The following is a 26,331-nucleotide window of genomic DNA, read 5'->3' as shown; positions in this document are numbered from 1 at the left end:
GGAGATTGAAAAGATGTGACATGCATGCCTCCCTGTCTCTGCCCCACCTTTCCCTGCTGACATATCCCTGCCTGAGCACAGCCTGGTTCTGTAGGGGGATGAAAGTCACAGGGAGGGTAGGAATGCTGAAAACAAAACCCTTTTTCTGGGTGCCCTTCCTGCCTGAGAGAATGACTTATGAAGGATCCCCCTTTCTTAGCTGACATTCTCCTGGGACAGTCCCAGATGATTGGATTCTTATTTAAGATTCTTTTTGACAACAGTAGCTATAGGTATTTGTAAATCTGGCATGAAAGATTAGTTATACCTAGCTGTACATATTTGTGCATATATGTTGCACATAGAAATGACCACCTGAGATATGTAATTGTGAACCTCTTTTTGTCTGTTTTGAAGCTTAGTTTTAGGGATCACCAGCAGTGCACATTCGCTCTGCAGTCTTCAGCCACCAAACTCAACTGAAGCAAGCACTGCCCTAGAGGTATTTATCACCAAATGCAATTTGGAACTGAAATAAACACTTACTTTCAAAATTGGAATGTTTGTTACCATGTTGTCCTTGTTGGAATAAGGCTGCAAACATGATAAACATGAGCTCACGGTTTAACTAATAATGCCTTCAATAAATACAAAACAATCCCTTGGTATTTGTGTGAATATATTAGTTCACAAAATATAATCTTGGACTAGAATAACATGACTTCTCTTAACTTCTTCTCACAATCAACCTCTCCACATTTAGATGAATCTCTTTTGAGCTGCCCTGCCACCACCCAGCAGCAATTTTTCAGACAAAAAGCCACTAGAGCGCGCCTCCTCCCCAGCAATGGGACGAGCAGAGTAAACCTGTTTGTGTGAGAGACTATTTTGCTGAGAAGTGGAGAATTCAGTGATATTTGGAATTATTCTGCACCATTCACTTCTCCTTGTAATTTAACTCTTGGTAACAAAAGCATAATGTATAGTGTAGTTTACTGGGCTGATTTACAACACTTTAAGTGAAAAGAAGATTTCCTTCTTTTCATGCTGACATCAGCAGATACAAAGTGTGTGTCTCATAATATGACATTGCTTTAGACAGAGCAATGCACAAAAAAGCCCTAAGAGGTTATGGCAGCTAGGGAGCAGAGAAACAGCCCAGGAACCACAACACAGTACCTTGCACTCTCATTTGCCACAAGAAAAGCCACCAGCAACACCTCACAAAAGGAGGCTGGTGGGAAAATGGGGCTCCTACACTTTCCTGCAGCTGTGTGGTTTACCACCTTCTCAGAGAGGCTGGTGTCTCTGATCAGGCAGGAGGAGCTTGCCTTATCTTGTGCAAAACACTGTCCTTAGAGACCACCTTCTTTTTGAAAGCTGTAGTTTCATTCTGTTGTCTGCACATGGGAGGGAGGAGATAAATCATATCCCAATAAGGCTGTTCAGCTGTTCATTTTATGGAACTGTATTAGAGCACCATGCTCCCACCAGGTAAACCCATGAATTCCCTTTGCTCCGTCTCTTAGATGCTACACATGTAAGACAATTAGATAAGAAAACCTCTGTGTGCTGTTACCTAGACTTAATAACACCAACTGGCACTTCTCACTTCTCACTCTAACCTGAGAGGCTGGACAGAACCTACCATTAGCATGTACCTTCATACACCACAGCTTTTACTCTGGACTCCTTAAGCCAAACCTCTGTAAGTACCTCATAAGTTTGGTTATGATGGTTTAAAAACAAACAAACAACAACAAAACCCCAACAGCAACCAGAACACACACAAAAAAACCAACAACAACAAAACAAAGAAACAACAACAAAAATAAAAAACAAAACCAAAAAAAAACCCTCTCTTTCACAGACAGGAAAAACAGCATTCCATACTTTCAGCCTTGATCTGAAGCACTCCATTTGTGTCCAAAGGTGAAAAGAGAGGCTCATATGAGGTGATAAGGGAACATGAAAGCTCTCATGAATGAAATTCCTCTCCTGACTTCTATGCATCTTGTGGTTCAGAGTTGGTCAGAAAAAAATACAACAGGGACACCAATTCTGGTGTTTTTCAGAGTATTTCATAGCTAAGCAGGAGGCATCACCCTGTGATCTCTTTTGACAGGCACACACCTACAAAAAGTCAGCATGTTGACAGACAGAGAAGTGGCTGGGGCAAAAGTGCCTGTTCTGGTCCTTTTGGGCTGACTGTGGGACTTAGCAACAAAGATTCCTTTATTTTCAGTTAAGAGAGCAAGGCAGAGGAAAGGATGGATACAACAATTCCTGCTCAAGGAGACAGCAGAGACAGACAAAATGTCACTGCATCTGACCAAAGACAGCCTTGCAGTTCTGGAGGAAGACAAGCAGCAAGAGAGACCTACCTGTTTCTCAGATGTGGCACATGAGAGCAGTCATGAGAGAGGCTCTGCTTTTCTCTGTGATAGCCATGGAGCCTCCATCTGCCAGGTGCCCACTCCTTTGCAATGAAGGAGGGATGGATGGGTGCCATGACAATCCTGGGAAAACTCTACAAAATTACCTCACATTGCAAAGTGAGGCAATGGCAATATGTATAGAAGGCCAGATGCCAGCCTTTACATTAAGCCTGGGAGACCCCCTTGGCCTGTTCAGGTGCTAGCACATCTATTTTTACTTCAAAATTGCCACTTCTGCCCACAGACAGAAGGAAAAGGTTATTTAGGTGCCTTACAGCCACCACTTTATTCTCAAGCAGGTTTCTTGATCAAGAGGATGACCTACCGTGTGGGCTGCTCTTCAGCAGAGTGAGACTTAAAGGAAATATAAATATTCTGGTCAGCCAAGAAGCCAAGTAGTGGACTTACATTGTTGCAAGCAATGCATCCCACACCTACAAGAATTCACAGATGCAAACATCAACAGATCCTCAAACCTCTAGAGGGCAGTTCTTGCCTGAATTTTATGCCTCATGTAGTCCAGAACTGGTCTAAAGTACCACAAAGCAAATATCAGCAAAAGGAATGCACTACCACAGCTCTGCTACCACATCACTTCATTCCTCTTCAAGACTTACTGCAATAAGCGCATTGCACAGGATAGATCATCTCAGCTGGATAACAGGGAATCCTTCAGAGAGTCTGATGGGAGATAGCATGGAAAGGAGTCACCTGCTCAGTGGCTTATGTCTGACACTGCTCCCAGGTGGGTTATGTGAAAGCTGTCTCTGGAATGAAGAGTTTCCAGTTTATAGGCTTGGTACTAGAAGAGCCCTCTTGGAAGGAATTTCTGTGTTTCTGTCCCTTGTTATACAAAATGAACAGGCTGGATAAAAGAAGCAAAAAGAAGCAAGTAGTGAAGATAATGGCATGCTCCAGTGAAGAGCTCTTTAATAGTAGTCATGTGTAAACAGTAGTAGCAGTGACAGTGATGTCACCTGTGTAAGGCTGACCACAGCAGGCCGTGTTACCTGCTACACAAACCTGGGCAGTGTATGTGCATGCAGAGGCTTGTGAGAAAACTTCAAGGCTCTCAAGATAGTCTGTAGTGGAGAGAGTTTGCAACAATATTACAGGCTGAAATATCCCCTACAAGTAGATGTGTTAAGAGGATGTGTGCAGAACTCTTCCAGTCCATTGGCTTACTTCAGGCAGTGAAGTGAATGTCTAGACATATCTAAAAAATGATAAATGAGCTCCCCATTTTTGTTTTATCAGCTACATTGATGATTCAGCAGCAGTGAACCAGACAACGAGAAGAGCAGCAGTTGGCTAGGCTGAAAGCACAGGGACTTGCCCTGCACAGAGTCCCTGGACCTGACGCTGTATTGTCACTACTTCAGCCTGTAGGCAAATCTGTAGGAACATATGTTACAGCAAATGCCTGATTTTAAGTAAGTTGTTTACCTTAACATGAATTAGCAGGGCCATTACAAGACAGCTGGGATGTCTGGTTCATGTTTTGGTCAGCTCATTGGGCCCTACCCAGAGCACCTTCCCAGCAGGCAGAACAGCCACATCCCACGGAGCCCTGCGGCTGGAAGCTCAGCCGCATGCAGAGCCTCTTTGCTGGAGAGAAGTGCAAATCTGGTGTAAGCAGGTGCAAATGTCCCTGAAACCAACACTGCACTCTTGATGCTCAGCATCTCTGGCAACCTCAGTTATGGTCCATTGAAGTTCTTATTCCCACGGTTTTTGTGAGATTGGCTGTCAGTCTACATCAACCATGGGAAAGATTCCAGCTCAAATACCTGCCTGAGAGAGAAAACTGGGACTGTGACAGCTCAGCTTAAAAGATTGCAAACACTGGTTAGCTGCTAAGATGGTTACCATGCGCAAATAAATATAGTTTATTGCAATAAACTCTCCAGTTTATCCAGGTGACTTTCAAAATTTTAATAAATTCTCAGGTACATTTGTTTTCACACTGATATAAGAAACAAAACCAAATCTTCTACAACTCTCCTGGGGTCTACTTATGAGATGTCATGAAAGTTACACACTCCCTGAGCACTGAAGGTAAAGTATGCCCTTCTTAAATAGACCAGAAAATACATTCTGAAATTCTTCTGAGTTACAATCATGAGAAAAAACCCACAAAATAAAAACCCTTTTATCACTCCCAGTGTACACAAAGTCTAATGAATTCCATGCTGAAAAATGCAGTTAAAGGTAGAGGTGGCTTGAGAATATGTTTCCTCTCCCTTAAAACATCACTATTAAAATATCAGTATGCACAGTTCTAATGCTTTAGATTAAAAAAGAAAAAGTAAAACAGAAACACCAGGGTACACAGGAAGTCCCAGAAGTATCCTACACTGTTCTTACAAACACATATTTGGCAGTTACACCTATGCTTTTAGTATGTGTTAGCATTATAAAACTCTTACCTCCCAGCTAAAATCCAAATCATAAATGGTTATCCACTGTAATTGTATTTCCCAGGCTTGATCAGGTGATTTACAGAACTAACGTAGACTACCCCAAAAAAGGTCTGTACTGCAACATTTGCATGTTATTAGATATGTGATTATTTGTATAGCTCAAGTTATGCAATTCAACTTTGTAATGTGCTTCACAGTATGAAGGCAGTGTTAATTCTAACAGACAGAATCTGAAACCTTAGTATTTATTCATAAACTCACTGGAAAACAATTTCAAATAATGAATCAATGTAAGAATTTCACAACTATTCGTGAATAGGAAAAAAGAAGAATTGTTAAATGAATTCTTTATTAAGAATGATTCCTTTCTGACTCCATATCAGACTTCTAAAAGCTTAGCAAGGGAAGCTGTAGAAGTGTTAATGTTACTGGGGCTCTGGGTTTATTTTTGATGAAGAGACCTGTTCAGATTCTGGATAGGGCAGTTATTGTACGAATCTCCTCACAACCACCACCACTATAAGCTGAGCCTGGGATCAGAGTCATGCTGGATTCCTTTGGATCTCTTCAGCATCCAAGAAAGCAAGAAAAGCTCTACAGCCCTCTGTATAGCACAGGGAGCTGCACTGCCTCCAGTTTATGAAGTAGATTTGCACAGGTGCTAAAGTGACAATGAACTAGCAAGAATATTTTTCTTGTCACACAGCAAAAGGAATTGGAGGCAATCCTCTTCCCTGGATATTCCAATGTTGCAGTGAGACTCTCAAGCAATGCAAGACATTTTTGCCAGAAAAGTTAGCAAATGCAAACAATGACCAGATCATTAGAGCAAGACTTCAGTTTTACCCAACGACGCTTCAGAGTCAGATGAATATAAAGTTTCAAATGACACCAAAAACTTTTCATGCATTTTGTGGGTTTAGGACTTCTAAATTATACATTTCTATTGACATTACTTTAAAGGGCAGTCTTATCAATTCAGAAGAGTTCACATGGAAATAACTTAAACTCTACTAGAATAAATATTTCAAGCTCTCCCTTTTCATTACATTCTAAGAATATCCTCATGTAACTGACAATTGTAATGTCCCTGTAAGATGAAATTTTTACCATTCAAATCCATAACTGTGTTTGCAATGCTTTAAAGACAGTGTACAATTGATTTATGGTGTGCAACTGATTTATGCACTGTTTTTTCACCAGCTGAAAAAATGGGCTGAATGGAGATACTCCTTTTTACAGATTTTAAATTTGTTTTTTTCACCTGTGTTACATATTGACTCTTGATAGAAAACTTGTGTAGCTGTATATTGTGAAACAAATAAGTAAATAGAGAGGAGTAGACCCTGACCTGAAGGTAAAAGACAGAGGCGTAAAGAGGAGAGCAGGATGCTCTGGCTTAGCAGAGATAGATATTATAAACCTCTCCCTACAGCTGGCTTTGGAAAACCTGCAGTATTGCCAGGCACAGTATTTGACCTTGATTTTTGATATTTTAATATCTCAAATATTAAAAAATTAGATTAGCTTTGTTTCAGCCAGAGAAATACAAGGGGAACCAGAGAGGAGACTTCAGGCTTCCCATAATCCCATGAGAGGGAGTGGTTGTGGACTTCCATTCCTCTCATCAGCCTCTGTTCAGCCGTCTGACTGAACGTAATTTCCTGCTTGATGTTGGTATTTCTTGTTTCAGATGTATTTTTGCCATCTCTTCTTCCCCAACACTAACTGAGAGAATGATATAAAGTTTCCCAACCAAGTTTTTAGAGAATCTGAATAACTTCACATCTGGTTATTATTCATGCCAGGGCTGATAAACAATCACTAGAAACCTGGAACAGGGAAAGGAATGGAAGGGAAGGGAAGGGAAGGGAAGGGAAGGGAAGGGATTCTTTCTTTACAGAGGAAGGCACTGGGCCCCAGGAGCTCTGCACTTGCCCCAGCTCTCCTGCCCCTTTACTCACAGAAAAGGGCCCTGTGCCTTGACAATTCGAACCATACCATGCACCCACAGAGCAAAAGGTGCTGCCAGCAAGTGCAAAGAGCTGAGGCATCAGAGATGCTGACTGCAGACACCTTCATTGGCACCAAAAGGTGAGGGAGAGGCAGGAATGCTTATGAGAAATCAGAGCTAGCCAAACAACTCAGCTGCAATGTGCTTTCAGGGGAAACCTGATTGTACAGCACAGTCAGAATTAGACCTCAGCTCTTCCTAAGCCTCAGTTTACCTTTTTTTGACTACGACACAAAACCATGATAAAAGAATTTGGTCTTGGTGTTTTGTTTGCAGAAAGCATGACTTTATTGTCAGCAGCTTTACAATAACACTGGGGAAAAAAGCACTGGAGAAACACTGATGGGTCTATGATGTATGCATCAAAGTACACACAAGGACAAAGTGTGGCTAGTGTTTGACACCATGAAAACCAAGATGTTTCTTGTAGTCCTTACTGAGCTTGTGCCAGATTTGAGTCAAAGTAAAAAATTTCTGAGCTTAAGCTTGCTCTTTCTGTTCCTGATTTCTGAGGAATTTTATTAGCTGCTTTTTTTTCCCTAATGAAAAAACAAAACAATTTGAAAACTACTGTTTCCTCTCTATTTCTTCAGGCTATATGCTGCATTATAACTACTCCAGACTATTTATAGAACTAGGTAGTACCCTAGTTCCATACTCCAGGGACATATCTGTACCTGCTTAGCAGGTACTTGTGCTATTATCCCTCAAACCTGCTGCTCTGAGTGCAGGTGTCAGCAGTTCTTCCCCACCTCCCCAGAGCTGCATTCTGAGGCATCCTAGGGTTCTTGCTAGCTCCAGGACACAGGACAACCATGTAAGCATCACCTACTAGCCAGGTAGCAGAAAAGAGAATGGTGCCTTCACAACTTCCACAGTCTCCTGTGGCTTTCTTTGTGCCGAATGGAGACTCAAAAATAAAATAAATTCCACAACCACATCCTAGCATCACCACAGCCAGATCCTGACTTAGGTCCAACTGTGGGTAAACAATACAGTCAGGACTTTGTCAGCATATCAATAGCAAGATACTATTTTCAAGGGACAGAATAATTTAGAATCATTCATCTTCCTGCAAAATTGGAATAGCAAAAGCAACATTTTTTTCCCTAAGTCTTTTGGACACTGATTCAGAATACATTTAGACAGATATAGGAAGTTAAACACAAAATTTCCCTGAGCACTTTGAAAGTGCTGAGGCATTTAAATGCCTTCATGAAGAAAGGCTTAGACCTCAAGGATAAGAACCATCTCTTGTTTTGAATATAAAAAATACCTGTCAGAATAACACTGCCTAAATGACAAACAGGGGATGGAGAAATTTGGGCCCTAGCTTGTATGAATAAACTATTTTCAGTTGTTATCTGGAACCTTTCAGGATCACTTTGAAGATGAAAAAGAAAAAAATGAAAAGTTACTTAGCCAGATGAGTTCTACCCAGTTCGACAGCTAAATCTGGACTGACTCCATTGATTTTGGTGAAGTAATCTTCTCTTTATACCACTTGAACAGAGAAAATTTCATCTGGGATCATGTCTAAAAATGTATACTTTTCTAAGTTAAAAGAACAAAAAGTATTTGGGAGGGCAGTGAGTTTAAAAGTGCACAACAAAAAAAAAAGAAGAGAAAAAAGAGAATATTTGGGGTAAGAGAAAGTGGGAGAAGGATAAAAGAATATGGAGACTTTTGAAAAGACTTCCAATTGGATTAAAATGATGATAAATGGAGGTGCAGCACAGGGGTCAGGGTCCTCTCGATAACAGGATCTGAGTGCTCTCAAACAGTTGGTGTCTGTCAGTTATATGGGAGCCCCCTTGGTCTCTTGTGACTAGAGTTTTTCATCGTGTGTTTCTGACAGGATAAAGCAGAGCAGCTAAACAGGATAATTCCCACATTCTGCTGGGTGAGTCATTTCCCTCATGCTTTTGAAAGCCTTGCAGGCAAAGGGGAGCTGTGCTGACAAAGCAGAGGAAGTGCACTTTTTCGGATTTCACAGGGCACCTGGTTCAAACATGTGTCGTTGTGACAGAGAACACCTGCAGCAGGGTTCAGCAGCAGTCTGGCAAGCACAGCCAACCAGCTCAGCTGGGGCTATGCACAACACATGAGCTAGAGGGCTTTAGTCTTTATTTTTATGTTGTTTATTTAAATCTTCTGGGTAGTAGGATGAAATCTTCAGCCAGTGCACTTTTCTCTCTCATTAGATGGCGAGAGGCAATGACTGAATTAATGAAGCTGGCCAATGCAGAAACAATCTCTACAGCAAAGAGCCCCATGTGTGAAAGAGTATATATGTAGCTTATTGCTGTTTGGCAAGGCTGAGCTCAACTGGAGCATCACAGCACTAACAGTGTTCCTGAATGCCAGTTTAGCATTATGGAGGTAAAAGAGCTGCCACTGAGAGGCAATCTGAGCGGCTGGTGAGGTTGTGGAACCTGGTGATTAGCAGACTAATTACCCCCTATGGCTCACAACTTATTAATCAACTATTAAAATAGTCATTTTCAAGAACAGACTCAGATGTGTCAGAAGAAAAAAAGGCTGGGGTAATTAGTCTGTAGCCACTTTGGGCCAAGCTGAATTCAGCTATTCCAGCTCCAGGAATGATACCTCTGAACTGTTGAGTGTTTTAGACCCTTCCCAAGACCCAGAGCTCTCCAAAACTTCTGAGTGAAAAACACCTTTGACTATGAAAAATGCTATGACTTCTCACAGTCTCCTCTTTCTTCCCTGTTCTGGTCATCCTTCTCACCAGGATGTGCATCCCATTCCCCTGCCCCAGTCCCATAACATCAGGCATTCCAGGCAGAAAATTACAGCCATACTCTCAGTGTCAGACATCCACCTGGCCCCTGGGCTGATGAGCTGACTACAGTTGCAGCTGAGCACTGAAAGGATCAGAGGCCAAATGTGCCCAGTCCCCACTGAACCCCATTAGTGCCTTCATGCAAAACTGTCCTTTAAGCTTAACCCTGTGCCAAACGAGGGAGAAAACAGAAGGCAAAATAAGGTTTCACTTAAACCATGGCTCAGCTGCATTCACACCGCTTCCCCAGAGCTGTAGCACCAGGATGGGAGGTGTTCTGAGTGGGCTCCAGGACAGACATGCTGAGTGAAAACACCTGCCAGTGACACACCACCAAAACACACCAGTGGACCCCAGCTGCTGGCAGACAGCAAATGGCAGGAGGCCTATCCCCCACTTGTTTTAACAATTTTACCTCAGCCCATGACTTGTGCTTTCAGCTCTGTGCACAGTGGCCAGCCTAGCAGTCCAGGTGATCTCTTCATCACCATTTGTTCCTAATGCTCATTCCTTTGTCTAGTTTTTATCCCTGCCTCTTCCATTGCTTGAGCAGATTTGTGTAAAAAGGGCAGGCTTGCTAAAACACTGTCCGCTTCTGACTCCTGCTTTAAACCCTCCCCTGCTGAAATGCCTGTAGAACATTTGGTAACAGCCAGAACATGCACAAGAGAACACTTTTATCTTTCAAGCTAATGAAGAATGTTTCATTGTTTAAGCTGCCTCTCTGCCTGGCCAGGGGCTTCTGCTCAGTCTCATGTATTCGTATGTGCAGCTAATCAGGTCTTCAGTGAAAGGACTGTCTTTATTACTGGTGTCCAGCACTTAGCACGACACTGTCCTGAACACATGCTGAGGCTGCTGTACAGAGTAGTAGAATAATTCACATATTTTCAGATCAGATGGGCTTAATGAAAACCCCAGTGTATTTCAAGAATTGGCTGAAGATGTCTCTGAGCACTAAGATCTTCAAAAAGAAAGGTGATGCTTCAGAAAACTCCAAAAGGGCAAGAAAGCCTGTATCTGAAGAAAAAAAATACTTGAGAAGAAATAATAGAGCTAAAATTCAATTCCTAGAAAAATGTTGGAAAAAAATTAAAATACTCATATAACTTGAAGGAAACAAAAAAATGAGTAATGGCCAACATGGATTTGTCACAAAGACACCATGTTGAACCAGTGTAACTTCTTTCTGTAACAGGGGAATAGCTGTAGGGGAAAAAGAGAAAATGTCATATATCTTTACTTCAGTAAGGTTTTTGACACTGACATTTTACTTTGAAAAAGCAAATGAGGAAATGTGGGCCAGACAAAAGTACTCCAGGGGTCAGGCAGTACAGACTTGGTTGGAAAATCATTCACTGTCAAAGCAAAAAGATGGGCCTAGTGAGGTTCCACAGGGATGATTTAATGTTCTCACTGGGCCTAGATGATAGATTAGTAAAGACACACACCAAAGCTACAAATGAGGTAGAGATCAACCAGCAACAATCTACTGTGTTTGTACAGAACAAGGCTGGGCAGCAGTTCTGTAAAAAAGATCACAAACTGAACATGAGCTAACAGCACCATAGCATTCCTTATGGGGAAAAAAAAAAGGAAAAGGAAAAAGGGCACATATCTTCCTGTACAAACAAAAGCATAATATGTGTATCTTATGAAAAAATGCTTTCAACCTATTATTAAGGCCTCCCCTGGAGCAATAACTAGGCAAAAGACACCCAGACCGAGCTGGGAGACAAAAGGATATTGACAAAAAAAGACAGCATAAGGACTGCATAAACTACTGGTTTTTGGTGTGGTGATGATAAAAGGAGGGGAACTGTGCTGAGTCCTGAAATGCAGAAAGAGCAGCTTCAGAGGAAGCAATGAGTTTGCTTTTCCCCTGGCGGTGGAGAGGATGAGTTGTAATGGACTGAAACTACCACAAACATCAGGTTAATCATTAAAAATTCTAACAGCAGCATACCACAAAACTCTTTCTAGGGAGGCTATTGAATCAAAAATGTTAGACAAAATATCTGCAAAGAACAACATAGGCTTAGGTGCAAATGCCTTAGGATAGGGAGCTGGACTACACCTTCGTATTGGAAAAAAACAGTGCAATTTTGGACCAACTTCACCCCAAAGTTCAAAAGCACAAATGTTCTAGTGCTACTGCTTCCTAAAACTGTGATGTAATCAGGGAGGATTTTGTTTCTGCATGGTATACTTTTCATAGGTATTCTTCTGCCTGCAAAATGCAAAATGAAGGCCAACATTACTATACTAAAAGAATTTACACCTCATTTGCACAGGGACAAACCCTTGTATTTACACAGTGTTGCATTAGACAGTAAGACATGAAGCTCAGAGTTGTTTCTGTGTTAGAATAACAAAAGCACAATCCAGTTACCCTTTTGATATTGCATTTTAACCCTTTTTTCTCCTGAAAGAGGGGCATGCATCCATCTGTGCAGCAAATTGAACTCCTTTTCCATACTCCTGCTAACACAGAATCTTATTACATTGCTCTGGTGTAGCAGCAGTTCTAAGGTGCTGTTGAAAGGAACAGGACAGACTCTCAACCTGTGATGTATGAGTGCAGCTCTAAGTGCGGCTAACACATCAGTACACTTGTTTCATGCCTAGAGTCAAATCATTGCAAGATGTGATCTTAGATCTTAAAACTAGGACTAAGCGCAGTTAACACTTGACTAGGAGACTTTAAAAGAAAAACCAAGGGCTGAGGGAAGTGTTCAACAAAGCTTTTAACCTGCTCCTCAGCATGGTGCTTGGGGTCACTCTAGAACAAAATGGGTCATGTTTTATACAGAAGAGTCTTGTGGTTACAAATCTGCAGGGAGAGGAGAGGAGAGGAGAGGAGAGGAGAGGAGAGGAGAGGAGAGGAGAGGAGAGGAGAGGAGAGGAGAGGAGAGGAGAGGAGAGGAGAGGAGAGGAGAGGAGAGGAGAGGAGAGGAGAGGAGAGGAGAGGAGAGGAGAGGAGAGGAGAGGAGAGGAGAGGAGAGGAGAGGAGAGGAGAGGAAGAAGGAGAGGAAGAAGGAGAGGAAGAAGGAGAGGAAGAAGGAGAGGAAGAAGGAGAGGAAGAAGGAGAGGAAGAAGGAGAGGAAGAAGGAGAGGAAGAAGGAGAGGAAGAAGGAGAGGAAGAAGGAGAGGAAGAAGGAGAGGAAGAAGGAGAGGAAGAAGGAGAGGAAGAAGGAGAGGAAGAAGGAGAGGAAGAAGGAGAGGAAGAAGGAGAGGAAGAAGGAGAGGAAGAAGGAGAGGGATGCGTATCAGCATTCTGTCCTAAGTAGTAATAAAAAAATCTCCTGACATGCTGGAGTTTTCCACAGGACAGAAAGTCCAAATGTTGCTCATTTCTATTTAATTTGTTTTTCACCTTTTTGGCCAATTACATACTTTTGTCATCCCACAGACAAGAGGGTCTGTGGAAATGCCTTACTCTGGGAAAGCTGTCAAGAGGTTCCCAGCTGTCCACTCTGTCATTCTCCCAGGGATTCCTGCTCTGACAGCAGGTACTCCTGCTCTGCTTGGGAACTTACTCCTGGCAGTCACTTGGGTTTTCCTTAATAGTTTGAGCTATAATTTACAGCAATTCTTAAGATGTTTCACAAATAGGCAAACCAAAGGTGCAGGCAGGAATGTCTGAGAAAATGCAAGGGCAAACTCGGTGCAGGCAATGAGATCACCTTGTGCTGGGGTGAGGGTGACAATAACAACATAATTAAGTCCCCTGCAAAAACTGTGTATTTTCAGGAGGCAGACCGAGCTGACTGTGTTCATCAAGTGTAAGGCTTGTTGCACCTCCTCTTGATAAACCTGAGTGCTGACAAACCTTACAGCAAGAGTGCAATGCGCATCATTACAACACAAACAGAAGCCAAAAAAGCATTTGCTGTGGGTATACGGCCATCAGCACTGGAAGGCTTCCCAGAAACACAGTGTTTCCAGCAGCCCCTTCATGGATGAGAGGGAGGCTGTCCATCACACAGGGATCAGCATTTTATTATTGCTGCACTGATTAGTTGGGATTCAGCCCAAGGAAGAGATGCCTTGGAGTGGTGTGCTCTAATTGATTTAACCAGCGCAGCACAAGGCCTGGAGAGTACTCTGTTTTTGTTCATGGGGAGGCAGAATCTTGCAGGAAGATCAAGATGAACCAATAATCTGTCATCTTGGGATAGACATTTGAGCCAGCAGCACGAGAGAAGAAAACACACCTTCCTCTGGTGACACACTTGTAATACTCCCATATTCACCAAATTGCTCTGGTGCTGTGTCAGCACAAGAGTGTGGAGAGAAAGCATGGCAGTCCAAAAGGGAAGCTGAGAGAAGGACAAGGATTGAGGACAGGCTGAACACTCCAGCTAAGAGGAAAGGGGTTTGCTTCAAAAGTGACCTGGCCATGGATGAAGGTGAGACCATCAGCCTCACCATAAGCATCAACATTCCATCTGCTCATCCCAGCTTCTCTACTAAAGTCTCAGCTGGGGGTTGGGGAAAGACATCTTAGAAGGGAAACACATTGTCCATAATAGGCAAGGCAGAAAATCAAGCAAAATCCATTTTGGATTCTTTCATTTCCTCAGCAGAAGGGGAGACCTGGTAGATTTCTCTTGAAAAAAGATGGAAAGGTAAGCTAAAGAAAGCCATGCTGGCTACCAACATTTCAAAGCCTAATACTGGGACTCAGAGAAGGACTCATCTCCTTCAAAGGGGATTTCAAGTTTTCCAAGAATTAAGTTACATCACATCCCATTTTCACTTTGACAGAAGTTATATATCAAATCAGAATAATTCATCTAAGCCTTGCAGATAATTTCTTCATCAACATGCTTTATTAAAAAAGCAATTTCAAAAAATCCTGACCTTTTATAGGTCACTTCTCTTTTCCTAACCAATCAGATCTCATTGTTCCTTGAGGTCCTAATCAATTATCAGCCCATTTATTTCACTTGATATGAAGATTGTGCCCAATTAATTCAGAGATGCATTAAAGTGAAAGCTTTTACAATTGAAATGAATGTTTTTCACTTTCTGTCATGTTCTGTTCTGGGAAATTAAGTTTAAATAAATGTTAAAGGAATTGTCAATAATGCGTTGCAGAAAGGTCAGGGTGGTCAGGCATTAATACAAGGGGTGTTTTATTTCTTTATTATTAGAATGTGTTTTCTTCTTTTTTCAGGTAAAAGATGAAATGTGTACAGCTACACACCTGTGATACAGTTGAAGCTTCATTGATCTGAATTGTGATTTGATACCTTCTCAGGCATGGCCATTTCCTGTCTCTGTTCTTCTGTCTTAATTAATGAAAACTTAAATAGGCTTTCAATTTTATCATACATTAGGTAGACTGAATTCTGTACTAGTTAAATAGCTCATTAGAAAGACTGGTCTATGTAGAGATGAGATCTCTGATTTTACAGCAGAAGTCTTCATCCATTTGAAAATGCAGTAATATCTCAGAGAGGTAAGACAGGCAGGCAGACTGGCTTTTAAAATGGTAAATAATGTGCCAGCTTCATCCATATTCATGCTCATAAATTTCTTTCCTTCAGTTTAGTTTAGTGGAATAAGGTTTTGCCTCCTGCAAGGTTTTCTGGATATTTTCTCTATGTGAATGGAGTATGTGGAAACTCTTGTCCCCTCTATCTTTGTAAGAGCCTTAGATGAGGGGACACCACATAAATCCTAGCAGGCTTATCAATAATAGTCTTCTGCAGGCACAAGAAACTTATCTTCCCTGCAGCTCTGGCAGACAGGGAAAAATGCCCTCTGTTTTAAAGAGGTGATCCTTAGAGAGGAGCTAAGGCTAGGATCTGCAGAGGGACCCTGGCATCCCTGGTGACCCAGCAGCACTCTGCTGAACAGCCAGGTGGCTGTCTAATGAAAAAGAACGCACAACACAATGTGGTCTTGTTAGTGTTTAGTAAAGGACCCTTTGCATTTTAGGGAAGATCTGGGAATCCCTCTGAATATGGAATACCTCCAGTACTCACATGTCTGCAAATCTTGGGCTACAAACACCCAATTTTGTGTTAGTCAGGGAAAAAATCAGCATCTCTTTAGTATAATACCAAGGCCTCAGTGTCATGGAAACCCTCTCTGTGGGCTACCTCGGGACTTGAGAAAGCAGGGTTGTGCCAACATACCATTTCTGTTTTCTTGTTCTGCTGGAGAGGGTTATGACAGAAACGAGCAGTGAGCAGCTTCCCCAGGCACTGCATGGTTCCTTATCTTACTGTACAGGAGCACCCAGTCCTTCCACCTCTCCCAGAGCAGGCATTGAGCTTTACCACACAATACAGGCTAATCCCACACCACTCATTGCACATTGACTAAATGTGTCTGGAGAGCTGGGTTTGGCAGTTGCTTTGGGATTAGGCAGAAATAATTTAGAAGTGCTTTATGAAGCAGAACTGTACTTACTTCTTCTGCTGTTGTATTCCCTGCTAGAAGAAGTAAGCCAAAGTACACTTACAAGTGTGTGAAAGGAAGGGAAAAGCTGGTGGCAGGTGGAATACATGCCTTCCACCTCAAATGCCAACAGTTAAAAAATGGATTGTTTTAAACCTGGGAGTTTGCACATGCAAAATGGCTTTGCTGATGCAGAAAAAAGCATCTTGTTCTTCCTCTGATGGCTCAGTTGGGAATTGCTGCAGAAAACATGCCATGTGGAGTAAGAGAGCTAAAACTAAGCTCCCCAGTGTTACCCATTTGTCTTTTACAATGTGGCTGCAATTATGGTGTTTTCATTGTTTCAACAATCTGTACTGAATGAGCCAGGGTCCCCTCTGGTTTTAAGAAGTCTCTGGTCAACAATGATACTGCTTTACAAAATCTGGGTAGGATGCTAGGAAACACAGATTTGAACTTCATGGGAAAACTTCTGTTGCTCTCCTCAGTTTCCTGCACTTTAGTGACACCACTTGCAACAAAAAATTCATCCATCAAATGGGATACAAGTTTCTGTGTATAAAACGGAAGCAGTTCAAAAGCAAGAAGTTCTTCAGTTTACAACCAGTTTGCCATGCAGCTTCCATTTTTCAAGAAAGATGTAAAGAATGCTCAGGCCTTCTTGTTTTATAGATTCAGCATTCTTCTTCTTTTTTTCTGTAGCTTTTTAGTGTTTGTGAAAAGAGAAATACACCAACCAAACAACTGTGGAAACACAACTCAAATGCAATTAATTCATTTTCTGCTGGAGTTTGCAGAGAGCCTGAAATATCAACTCTGAGATGCATGATCTGCTCTTGTCATTTCAAAGCAAGCTAGTTCACATTAGAACTGTGGTACCCAGCAATTCCACTGGCTCCTCCACAGTCCTTGGCATGTATGGTTAAGGAGCATAGCACTATGAAGATCTGGATTATGGTTAGGTCCTTAACCACGAGGCAGCACAGGAGATCCATGATTGGGTTTCGTGAAGAAGACCTAACTCTTAAAAGTTTGAAAAATATTGCTCCAAGATACTAAGCATCCTCAATTCCCACTGAGCTCCAAGTAATTAGGTAATGGAGCTTATTTCAATCTTTATCCCATACTCTTCTTAAAGCTTTAAGCCAAAATACATCATCACTCATTCTGAGCTGTTTCCTATCCTATGAAGCTGAACCAGCACTTACTACTAAACCTGTCTCTGGTTTCAAATTCATTGCTTGATATCACACCCCAGGAATAGGGCCAGCAGGTTTTTAGGGATTTATTTGCAAGTCCAGATTAGTACTGATTCGTTTGCCACAACCATCTGTATTTCTTTAAAAGGGGTACTTATACCTTTAACTACCTTCATTTAATTTTATTTCTTAAGCATCAAACAAAATAACTGGAACTTCGTGGAAATATGGATTCAATCAGTGATCACTGGCTTTTTTTTTTTTTTTTTGCCTCAGTTATGAAAGGAGATGAGGTGTTTAAATTACTAGTTTTCACATGTGGAAGGAATAAGTCTGAAGGAAATAGCATAGGATTCCTTCCAAGTTTGAATTACAAATTATCCCAGGACCCAGGAGAGGAGCAGAGCAGAGCAGAAAACAAGATTTGAGGAGATTCTTTGTCAAGTTAGTGTCTCAATCAGCCTTGAAAGGCACCTTGAGGACCCAATTTCTTTCTTATGTTGCATTCCTTCACTGGTGTGGAAGCTTAAGGGCTCTAGTTGGTACCTTTTTCAATAGCTGTTTATATGATGTGCTGAAGTATTTTTCTTGCAATAATGCATGTTAATGTCAATTTTGCAAGAAAAATGAAGTAATAGATGCACTGCTTGCCTCAAAGAATTTACTTGTTAGTGTGAATCTTGTAGGTACATACTACTCACATATTACCAACCTACAGGCTCAAAGGGATTCTTTAAAAAAAAGCCTTGTAAGGTTTGATATGTGAGTATTATTAAACTGTTCAGATATCAGCTAGGAGGAAATTCATATCTTCCTTTAAGCCCTTTCAATAACGCAAGAATGGTTATCTCCATCCATTCTCTTACCATGCCAAGTTTCTTTTCCTAAACAGGCAGTTCTCTCTGGCAGGCCAGTAAAGTAAATTATATGAGTATTCAGATTAATAGTCCAGGAACACTAATCAGCCATGTGCCAATGGGTGCTGTTCCTGCTCTGAGTACCCACAAATGTAGAGAGAAATGTCTGCCTAGAGGTTATCTTTAATCTGGCATCAAAATAGGGGAAGACAGCTTCCCTCTCTGGTGCAATACATTTCCCATGTCAGTTGGTGCCAAAAGCATTCTGCAGAGAAACAGCAGTAAAAGGAAAACCAGCAGCCAAGCTCTTATATCATGTTTTAAATTTAATTTTTTAATTTCTTTTTTAATAATTGACCTGTCAAGATAATTACTGCAGATCATGCGACAGTGTCTCTAGCTCATTTAGGAAAAGCGAAACCATTTGGAGGAGGACATACATTTTCAAAGAGATCCCTGCCTGGAATAGAATGTAATTTCACTGTCATTGTAAGCCTTAGGGAAGAGGGGCAGGAAGGGCACGTGAGGGTGGGGTGGGCACTGTGGTCTTTGGTAATTTTAGTTTTTGTCAGGCTTTTGAGAGTTAAAAATCCATCAGCAGATGAGCTTGCTCTGTAAAGGCTCCAATTGAAATTAATGAGATAGATTTTGCTTGGAGATGACTGCAGTGCAACAGACTTTTTCAGTGACAGGCTAAGAATAATGCTACATCTTGCATTATTCAGTGTACAGTTTGCATAGTCTGTAACTATAAAGCCTTGTCCACTTTGTTTGACTTTTATGCTTACATCCAATGGGGCTTGTTTACACTCTGCTTCCCCTTCAAACTTTTCTCTTCCAAATACTCTCCAGGGACTATGATCTGGAGCATCTCTGCAGGCTGTTACACTGCACCATGCTGCAAAATCAACCCATTAATATGACAGCACATCTGATCCCAGCACTACTGTCCACCACCCCCTAGCTCTCCTCTGGGAACAGCTGCTTTTAAATGACAGACACCAGTGTCTCATGCTTTGATATTCAAAAGCTTAGTGGACCGTGCTCTGTGCACTGGGAAGAGAAATATAAGCTGAATCTGCCTGACAAGAATTCTGCTGCACAGTTTAGCTCCCTCAGTTATTTTAATGCAGCACTGACCAGATAATAAAATCCTTAATATTAAATATGAGCTTCGGAAGTCACAAATGTCATCAGTTTGAAGTGGAAGCACACATCATCCATTCTAGTATAAAAGAAGCCTAAATCATGGCTTCTTTGAAATCAATATGAAAGCACTTCTTTGACTGAGCAGGCCAGAAAATGGTTGCAATTATCATAAAACATAAAATTTCAATTCCCGAAAGGAGCAGACGTGTTCTTTTTGGGCGTGGAGATGTGGGGGATGGGCAGTGGGACATGACACACACAGCCAGATGTCTCAGTTGCTCACCAGACACTTTCCATTTTTAAGCACACTTCTAGGTGTAACAATTGATAAGGGAACTGTAAGAAAGCAGCCTAAGTATCACTGCTTAGAAGATCTGCTTGAGTCTGCATGTAGCCTGAAATGCCAGCTTTGAATTGCTCCTGTCCAATCCGGTTTGGATTCCAAACAGGATACTTTCAGTGGCAGTACTACTAACTGCTCCATTGCTCAAAAGCCTTTGAAAAGAAGAGGAAGTACAAGTGTGAAATGAAGTGCTAGGAGAGGGTGTCCAGTAATGGAGCAGAAAGATAGAGTAGCACTTTCATTCTGCTCAGTTTAGCTTTTAAATACTTGGGCAGTACACTCCTGAGTCCTGGGCAGACCTATAGCCTAGACCTATTGTTCTGTATTTTTTAGTTGATCCTGAATTTAATGAGACAAATCATCCTGTTTTATTTTTGATAGGTAAGCTGCATGACAGACAGACTCTCACAGGATGCCAAAGACACCACTATCTGAGAATCTACAGATGACCACTCCTGAATAATCTAAGCTACATGGCTAAGCAAGAACAAGTAGCAGAGGAATAGGATGTTTCAACAATGCCGCAGGCCACAGTTAAAAATAAAGGAGAAATATTTTGAAATTATTCTTAACTTTGACTTAATAACCCCAAGGACAAGAAAGCCCTCATGGCTGTTGCTATAAGACCAATCAGATGAAGAAAGGAGAGTTTCGGCTATTTGAAGCTCTATTATTTGCACTTCTTTTATTTTTACATATCTACCCAAACCCCAGCTACCTTCCTGTGTAATGCTGTTTTCTGGTGCCTGGCAGGTTCTGGTGTTTTAATGCTGCTAGTTCATTGGGACATCTTCATGTCTGTAACAGAACCTAAATTTCACCACAGAAAGGAAAGGGAATTGATATGCTCTGAGTTACAATTACAAATTCAGCTTCCGAGCACTTTGAAAGCTGCCACGAGGCATTCCCAGCAGGAATTAGTGTCCAGCTGGGACCAAGCAACAGTGTCTGCCTGACTTCAGAAGCCATAAAAATATAGAAGTAACACTTAACACTGGAAGAAAATGCCTTTTTTCCCCCTCCCTATCTTGCCTCCACTGCTTAAATCGCCAAACAGCATTATTCAAAAAGGGCTCCTTAAGAAGCTTCCGTTCCGGTTTTTAGGAAGTACTAAATGAGACATCAAGGCCAAATATGACCAGAAGTCAGCCTTGGTGAAAAATGCTGATGTTGAAACCAAGCACTTCACATCTGAAAGTCTTCGCTGCTCAGGCAGAAGGGAAAAGAGGGGCAAGAAATATATATGTGTATGTTTCTGTATGACATCAGCTCTGTGTGCAGTTTACCATTCACAATTCTCAATGCTTGTGCTGGAATTAAACAGAACAGAGTATGAACAAAAGCCCAGTACTGCCTTGTATTCCTCCTGATTTTGGCTTGTTTCCTTTACCCAAAAGCTCAAAGGCTTTCCTGGCCAGTGTTTCTGGAAAGAGGTTGGCTGGTATGCAAGTTTCTAGCTGCTCCTTGACTTAGAGTAGACCTAGAGGAATTCATGTGTCCCAGCAAGGGGCTGTGGCTACCTAGGTCAGCAAAAGCCCTTCTGCATCAGGATTGAAATCAACAGCAGATCTTCTCAGCACCCATATGCTTCACTAAGGCAAGTCCCACCTGCTGCAAGTGTCTGAGTTACTCTATGTCACCAAACCAGAGCTAGTCTCTGTCTAGGGCTCCATGTTCCTCTCTGGATTAGGCTGTTCCCTGACCCACTAAAAGTACATGAGATTACATGCCAGGGTCAGTGCCACTGTGAACTCCAATACCTACCTGTGCTTTGGCACCTCAGCATCTCTCTTGGAATGTAACTGAGCACAGCCACAGCCTCAGCCAGAGACCTGCACTGTGAGTCCTCTCATGTCAGCCAGTATATGAGGGAACAGATGATTAAAGAGACCTGAAATGCTTTGCACACGGAGAATAATGCAAGATATATATTGCCTTTAATGATGGACATTAGCCCTCCATGAGGTCAGAAGAAAGAACCAGAGACAGAACAAAACAGATGTGTTCTTGCTTGAAGTCCCCCTGAAGTCTGGAATAAAGTCAAGAATGGAACTTCTGATAAGGTTTTCATGGTAAGACCTTCCTTTGGATATACTAAAGAGAGCACATTCCTACCCCCAGCAAGCTCAGAGCAGCTGCCTCCAAGTACCTAAGTGCAATAGCTTGCAAGAAAAACAAAAAACTCCCTGACTCGATGCCTGGTTTTCCAAACCTGCCACTACTTTAAAAACCAACCATCACACAGGAAAACAGAGAATTGCTGTCAACTCTGTTATTCACAACTGCAGATAAACCCTGATGACACAATATCTTTCCCAAGTGATATTGTGACCTGGGGCAACATAAGTACCTAAGTCTCCCCTTTCCACCTGGGTGCATCTTTCTTGGCACATCTGCTAATACACTGAATTGCTCGGTAAAAAAATTAGAATTCGAAGAGCAGAGATGTATCAGTCTTCTGACTCTAAGAAACACATGAGTCAGACAGTTCCTATTTAGTATGCAGGAGAGAAGCATATGTGCTTTTTCTGGTTAGACATAGATACTACCTTTGTTGAGGAGATGAAAGGGGATGTCCCCATTATAATCTGTGATTTATTTCTCCTAGCACTGCCTGACTGTATTTACAGTAAGTTTCTTCTTTCAGAACCAGGTAGGTTCATCTACAGTTTCACAGTGGTCACAGGAGGATTTTCCTTCCCTCCTGGAAAGTATCCAGTCCTTCTTCTCTCTAAGGACAGGGTAATCCCCCCCCCCCCCCCACCTCAAGAAGAGCAGAAGGCTGGAAACCTGCCATGGAAGACTGTCGCATCAGTTTAATTTTACTGGTAACAATAAAGAGAGTCAGTGCCCAATTCTAGAGACAGTGACATGCATACTAAAGCTGCTGATTTTTCAGCCCCTGCTCCTTGAACAAAATGATAGAGAGCTGTAGTGCTAGAACTGCCTGTAGCATACTGTAGCCAGAGGGTTGCCAAGGAGCCAAATGCAGCAGGAACTCACCTCATTGCTTGGAAAGACTCAGAATTACAGCTTCTGCTTTAGACAGGAAACAGAGTGTATGAATCCTGAGACTCCACAGTAGACATGCAGTCTGTGGGAGAATATAGCACCTAATTTTATGCCTTCCTGTCCTACTCCAAGCTTTCTTACTTGACCTGCACAGGTGTGTGAAGGATAAGTCCCAAACACAAAGGTCCTCTTGGGATGGCAGCTGAGGAAGCAGTGTTTACCTTTCCCACCTGTGCTTCCCCACCATGCTCTCTGTGCAGCAGTGCTGCCTTCTCCAGCTCACACAGATCAACTGAGCTGTTGAATAAGCTTTCCCTTTATGGCCACAGTCATCAGGTGAGCTGACACAGCTTAAATGTCAGGCTTTCACTAACCCCCTTCATTTTGAGTGAAATGTGATAGGCAGCACTCATAAAAGCAGCTTCACCAGTAGATTACATAGGAAAATATCTTCCATAAAGAGCTAAGGACAAGTTGCCAGCCAACTTGTGTGATAACATGACTGCAGATAGAAAAGGATGTACCACAGATGTGAAAGCCCAGTTTCAGACAGTTTCAAAGTTCATTAAATCACTGAGTCCAGTGGCTAAGAATTTCTAAAGATCTAAAACAAATCAAAGGGAAACACTGGGCTCATATCGCACTTACACCTTTTGGAGTGGAGGCCTAAAATACATATTTACCTCTTGTCTTATGCAGAAGATGCCCATGCCAGTAACACAACATTTTCTCTGTGGTTTTCCTGCCCCAAAACTCTTCCAAATCTCTTTTAATATTGCTAAAGGATTTGTGCATTGTTTTTCTTCCCCAGAATCCTTGTTTGTAGCCTGCAGGTATAAGCAGGCCTGCTGAGAACAAGAAAAAATTTACAGTGTGTTTTATGAAACAATATCATGCATGTAGCACTGCAGAGGTATGTACTCCAGAAATCTGGACAATGTGATACCACATCCTTAAACGTACTCATAGGATTGAGACAGTGATGTAGGTACATAAAATTGTGTTCCCAGAGTAGTAATATTTAATATTATTGGCATACTAAGGAGCAGAGCACATTTAAATGCTATTTAGTTGCTCCTCCTCTCAATATTACAGATCTTTAAAAATACCTTATCAGGCTTGAAAGAGTTTGGTCTATTGCTTCATATAAGATTATATCTTTACTGCACATTGGAATACCATTGTATATTACAATAAGAAATTAGCTTTCTGTAGATCACACTTGTGAAATAAGTTCCAATGGCCAGCAAAGTTTTGGCTCAAAAGTGTTACTAGCTAATGTTGTCAAGGATGAAGTCTCCAAATAGAATAGCTGCGGCAAAAGTCTATTGTGTAATCGTGCTGTGAGGCCCTCAGGCATTAAACTCAGCTGAAACTTCATAAGGGGGGGAAAAAAAAAGAGTAAAATAAGGGAGAGGCTTCATGAAATTCCTGTGTTTTATTACAAAAATTGAAACTAGCACTACTTCAAGTTCTTTGTAGCTGAAACTGTCCATAGATTTCTAAAGATACCTATGCCTCCAAAACCAGCAAAAGCCAGTCTGGTCTATAATTAAACCTGGTCTACCAGAACATGGAAGTAATTCCAAAATATTAGCTTATCCTGGTGAGATGCTGAATTGCTAGAAAGGCTCCTTATTTCCCATGTTCCTTTACTTGTAACTTTCTAGATTTTCCAGATTTCTGCCTACAATCAAAGAACTTGTAAGACTTATGAATGTGTTTAGGTTGGAGTAACTCCCCTTACATGATCTTAAATGAGAAAGTCAAACTACTCTATCCCTGCACTCCAGTCAGCCAACACTAACACTGTGTTCAAATGAGCTAGGCTTGAAATGGGAAGAAAGGATTTGAACCTCACACACACTTTTGTTCTGTTGCATGAGGACATTGGCAGGTTTAACAAGACAGCTGGGTTCTAAATCAGTTCTTACTACTCTAGAAAAAAAAAACTTAACTACCCCCCCTACAGAAATGCAAAAAAAAAAAAACCCACAAACCCATCCCAAGCCCCTAAGTAGGTTTGAGACATCCTCAGTGGAAAACATCTGGTTATTTCTTTTTTTTTTTAAAGGAAAGGAACATTAATGATGAATGAGAAAGAGGACAGAAAAACAATTATATTTTTGTAACACCACTCTATAAATTAACGGTATGATTCAGTGTGAGCTCTATTCATTTCTGGTCACACATCCTGGGCAGAAACTTCAGTGACAGGGAAAAGCAAAGTCACAAGTGCTCTTTCTGTTCTGTGTTTGCCAACACACTTTCATCTGCTTTCACACATTTTGACCCTCTATGTCATTTTGACTCTTCAGCCAGATCCTTTGTTATGTGAAAGGCCTTTTCTTGACTGGTACTGTCTGCTTCTGGGAATTCTCTTCTTGCAATGAAACACTAACTAGTAAGTTGTTGGTATCCCTAAGGACACTGAACTCCAAGTGATTGTAGGATTTTTTAATGACTTATATGGTCCTTCTCAAACAAACTCCCATAGGAATCTTTCATGTTAATTAGAGTCACCCATCCTTTTGGAACAACTGCTTCACAACCTATGAAGCGGCTGCTCTAAACCCCTGTGCTTTTGTTATACCCAAAATAGTTCATATATGTTTGGTGTCAATTCCCCTGTTATTACTGCTTCATTGACTGATTTCTCCAAAATCCCCCTCAGCAGCATGTATGCAGTATCTATTGAGGAAAAAGCTGTTTGCACAAGCTGTTAGTCCATCTCTAATCAGACTGTGGGAGATTTCTATCTATACAGACTGTCACATGAATTTCACTAAAATTTTACCTCATCACTTTATTCAGAGTCATTTCTTTCTTTAAGGTTACAGGACTCTCCTCACACCTCTGTGACCTAAGCTATCCTTTGGGTATACTTCATAGCCAGGAATTACAGTATCTTACTGAGTTTTGTCATTGCATCATATTTCAAGCTGTCTGTGGAATATTGTCTATGCTATCAAGGTCCTCTTCTCATAGCAAGCAGGAGTGTCTAGGGCTGTCAATCTTACTGCCATTCATAAGTACTAAGATCCACTAAAAATAAATTAGAACAAAAGTGATGTGACAATGAAAAGCTGTAATGTGAAGATATTGAAGAAAAAGGCTTTTGTTAAATTTGACTCACATGGAATGTGTCACATAATATGACCCAAACTGTTTGACAAGAACAAACTATCACAAGATTCCCTATCAAAATAAGTTGAATCCATTAAAATATACAAATAAATTCGAGCTATGAGATCAGGAGCCTGTATTACAGGAAACTCTGTTTACTAGGTTACACTATTGAATTAAAAAATAGCAAATGTTCTTATCAATAATCAATCAAGGGCTCCTACTTTTTTCATAATGAAGGCATTTTTAAAATCTTCAACCAAAATCAACTTCAAAACTAGATGGTGGAATTCCATAGGGTTACTATTATATTGAATAAAACAGAGATGTAAAAGATGAAAAAAACTGACACCAACAAAATGTAGATTAACTGCACAAACAGACAAAAGGCCACAGCAGCAGATCAAAGAGACAGCAGCTTGGCAAGTATGATGGAGCATTACCATAATGAATTTTGTGAGTAAGCAGTGTCCTTTAAAATAATTCTTTTGATCCCTTAAGAAGGCATTAACTATGATCAAGAAAGGGTTTACTTAGCAAAAAATAAAAACTGAAATTAAGAGAGGAATAG

The sequence above is a fragment of the Agelaius tricolor genome, unplaced genomic scaffold (assembly GCF_023055355.1).
Source record: "Agelaius tricolor isolate 1412-34295 unplaced genomic scaffold, bAgeTri1.0.p SCAF_10, whole genome shotgun sequence".
Taxonomy (NCBI): domain Eukaryota; kingdom Metazoa; phylum Chordata; class Aves; order Passeriformes; family Icteridae; genus Agelaius; species Agelaius tricolor.
The sequence above is the reverse complement of the archived record's forward strand: the minus strand, read 5'-3'. Positions refer to the sequence as shown.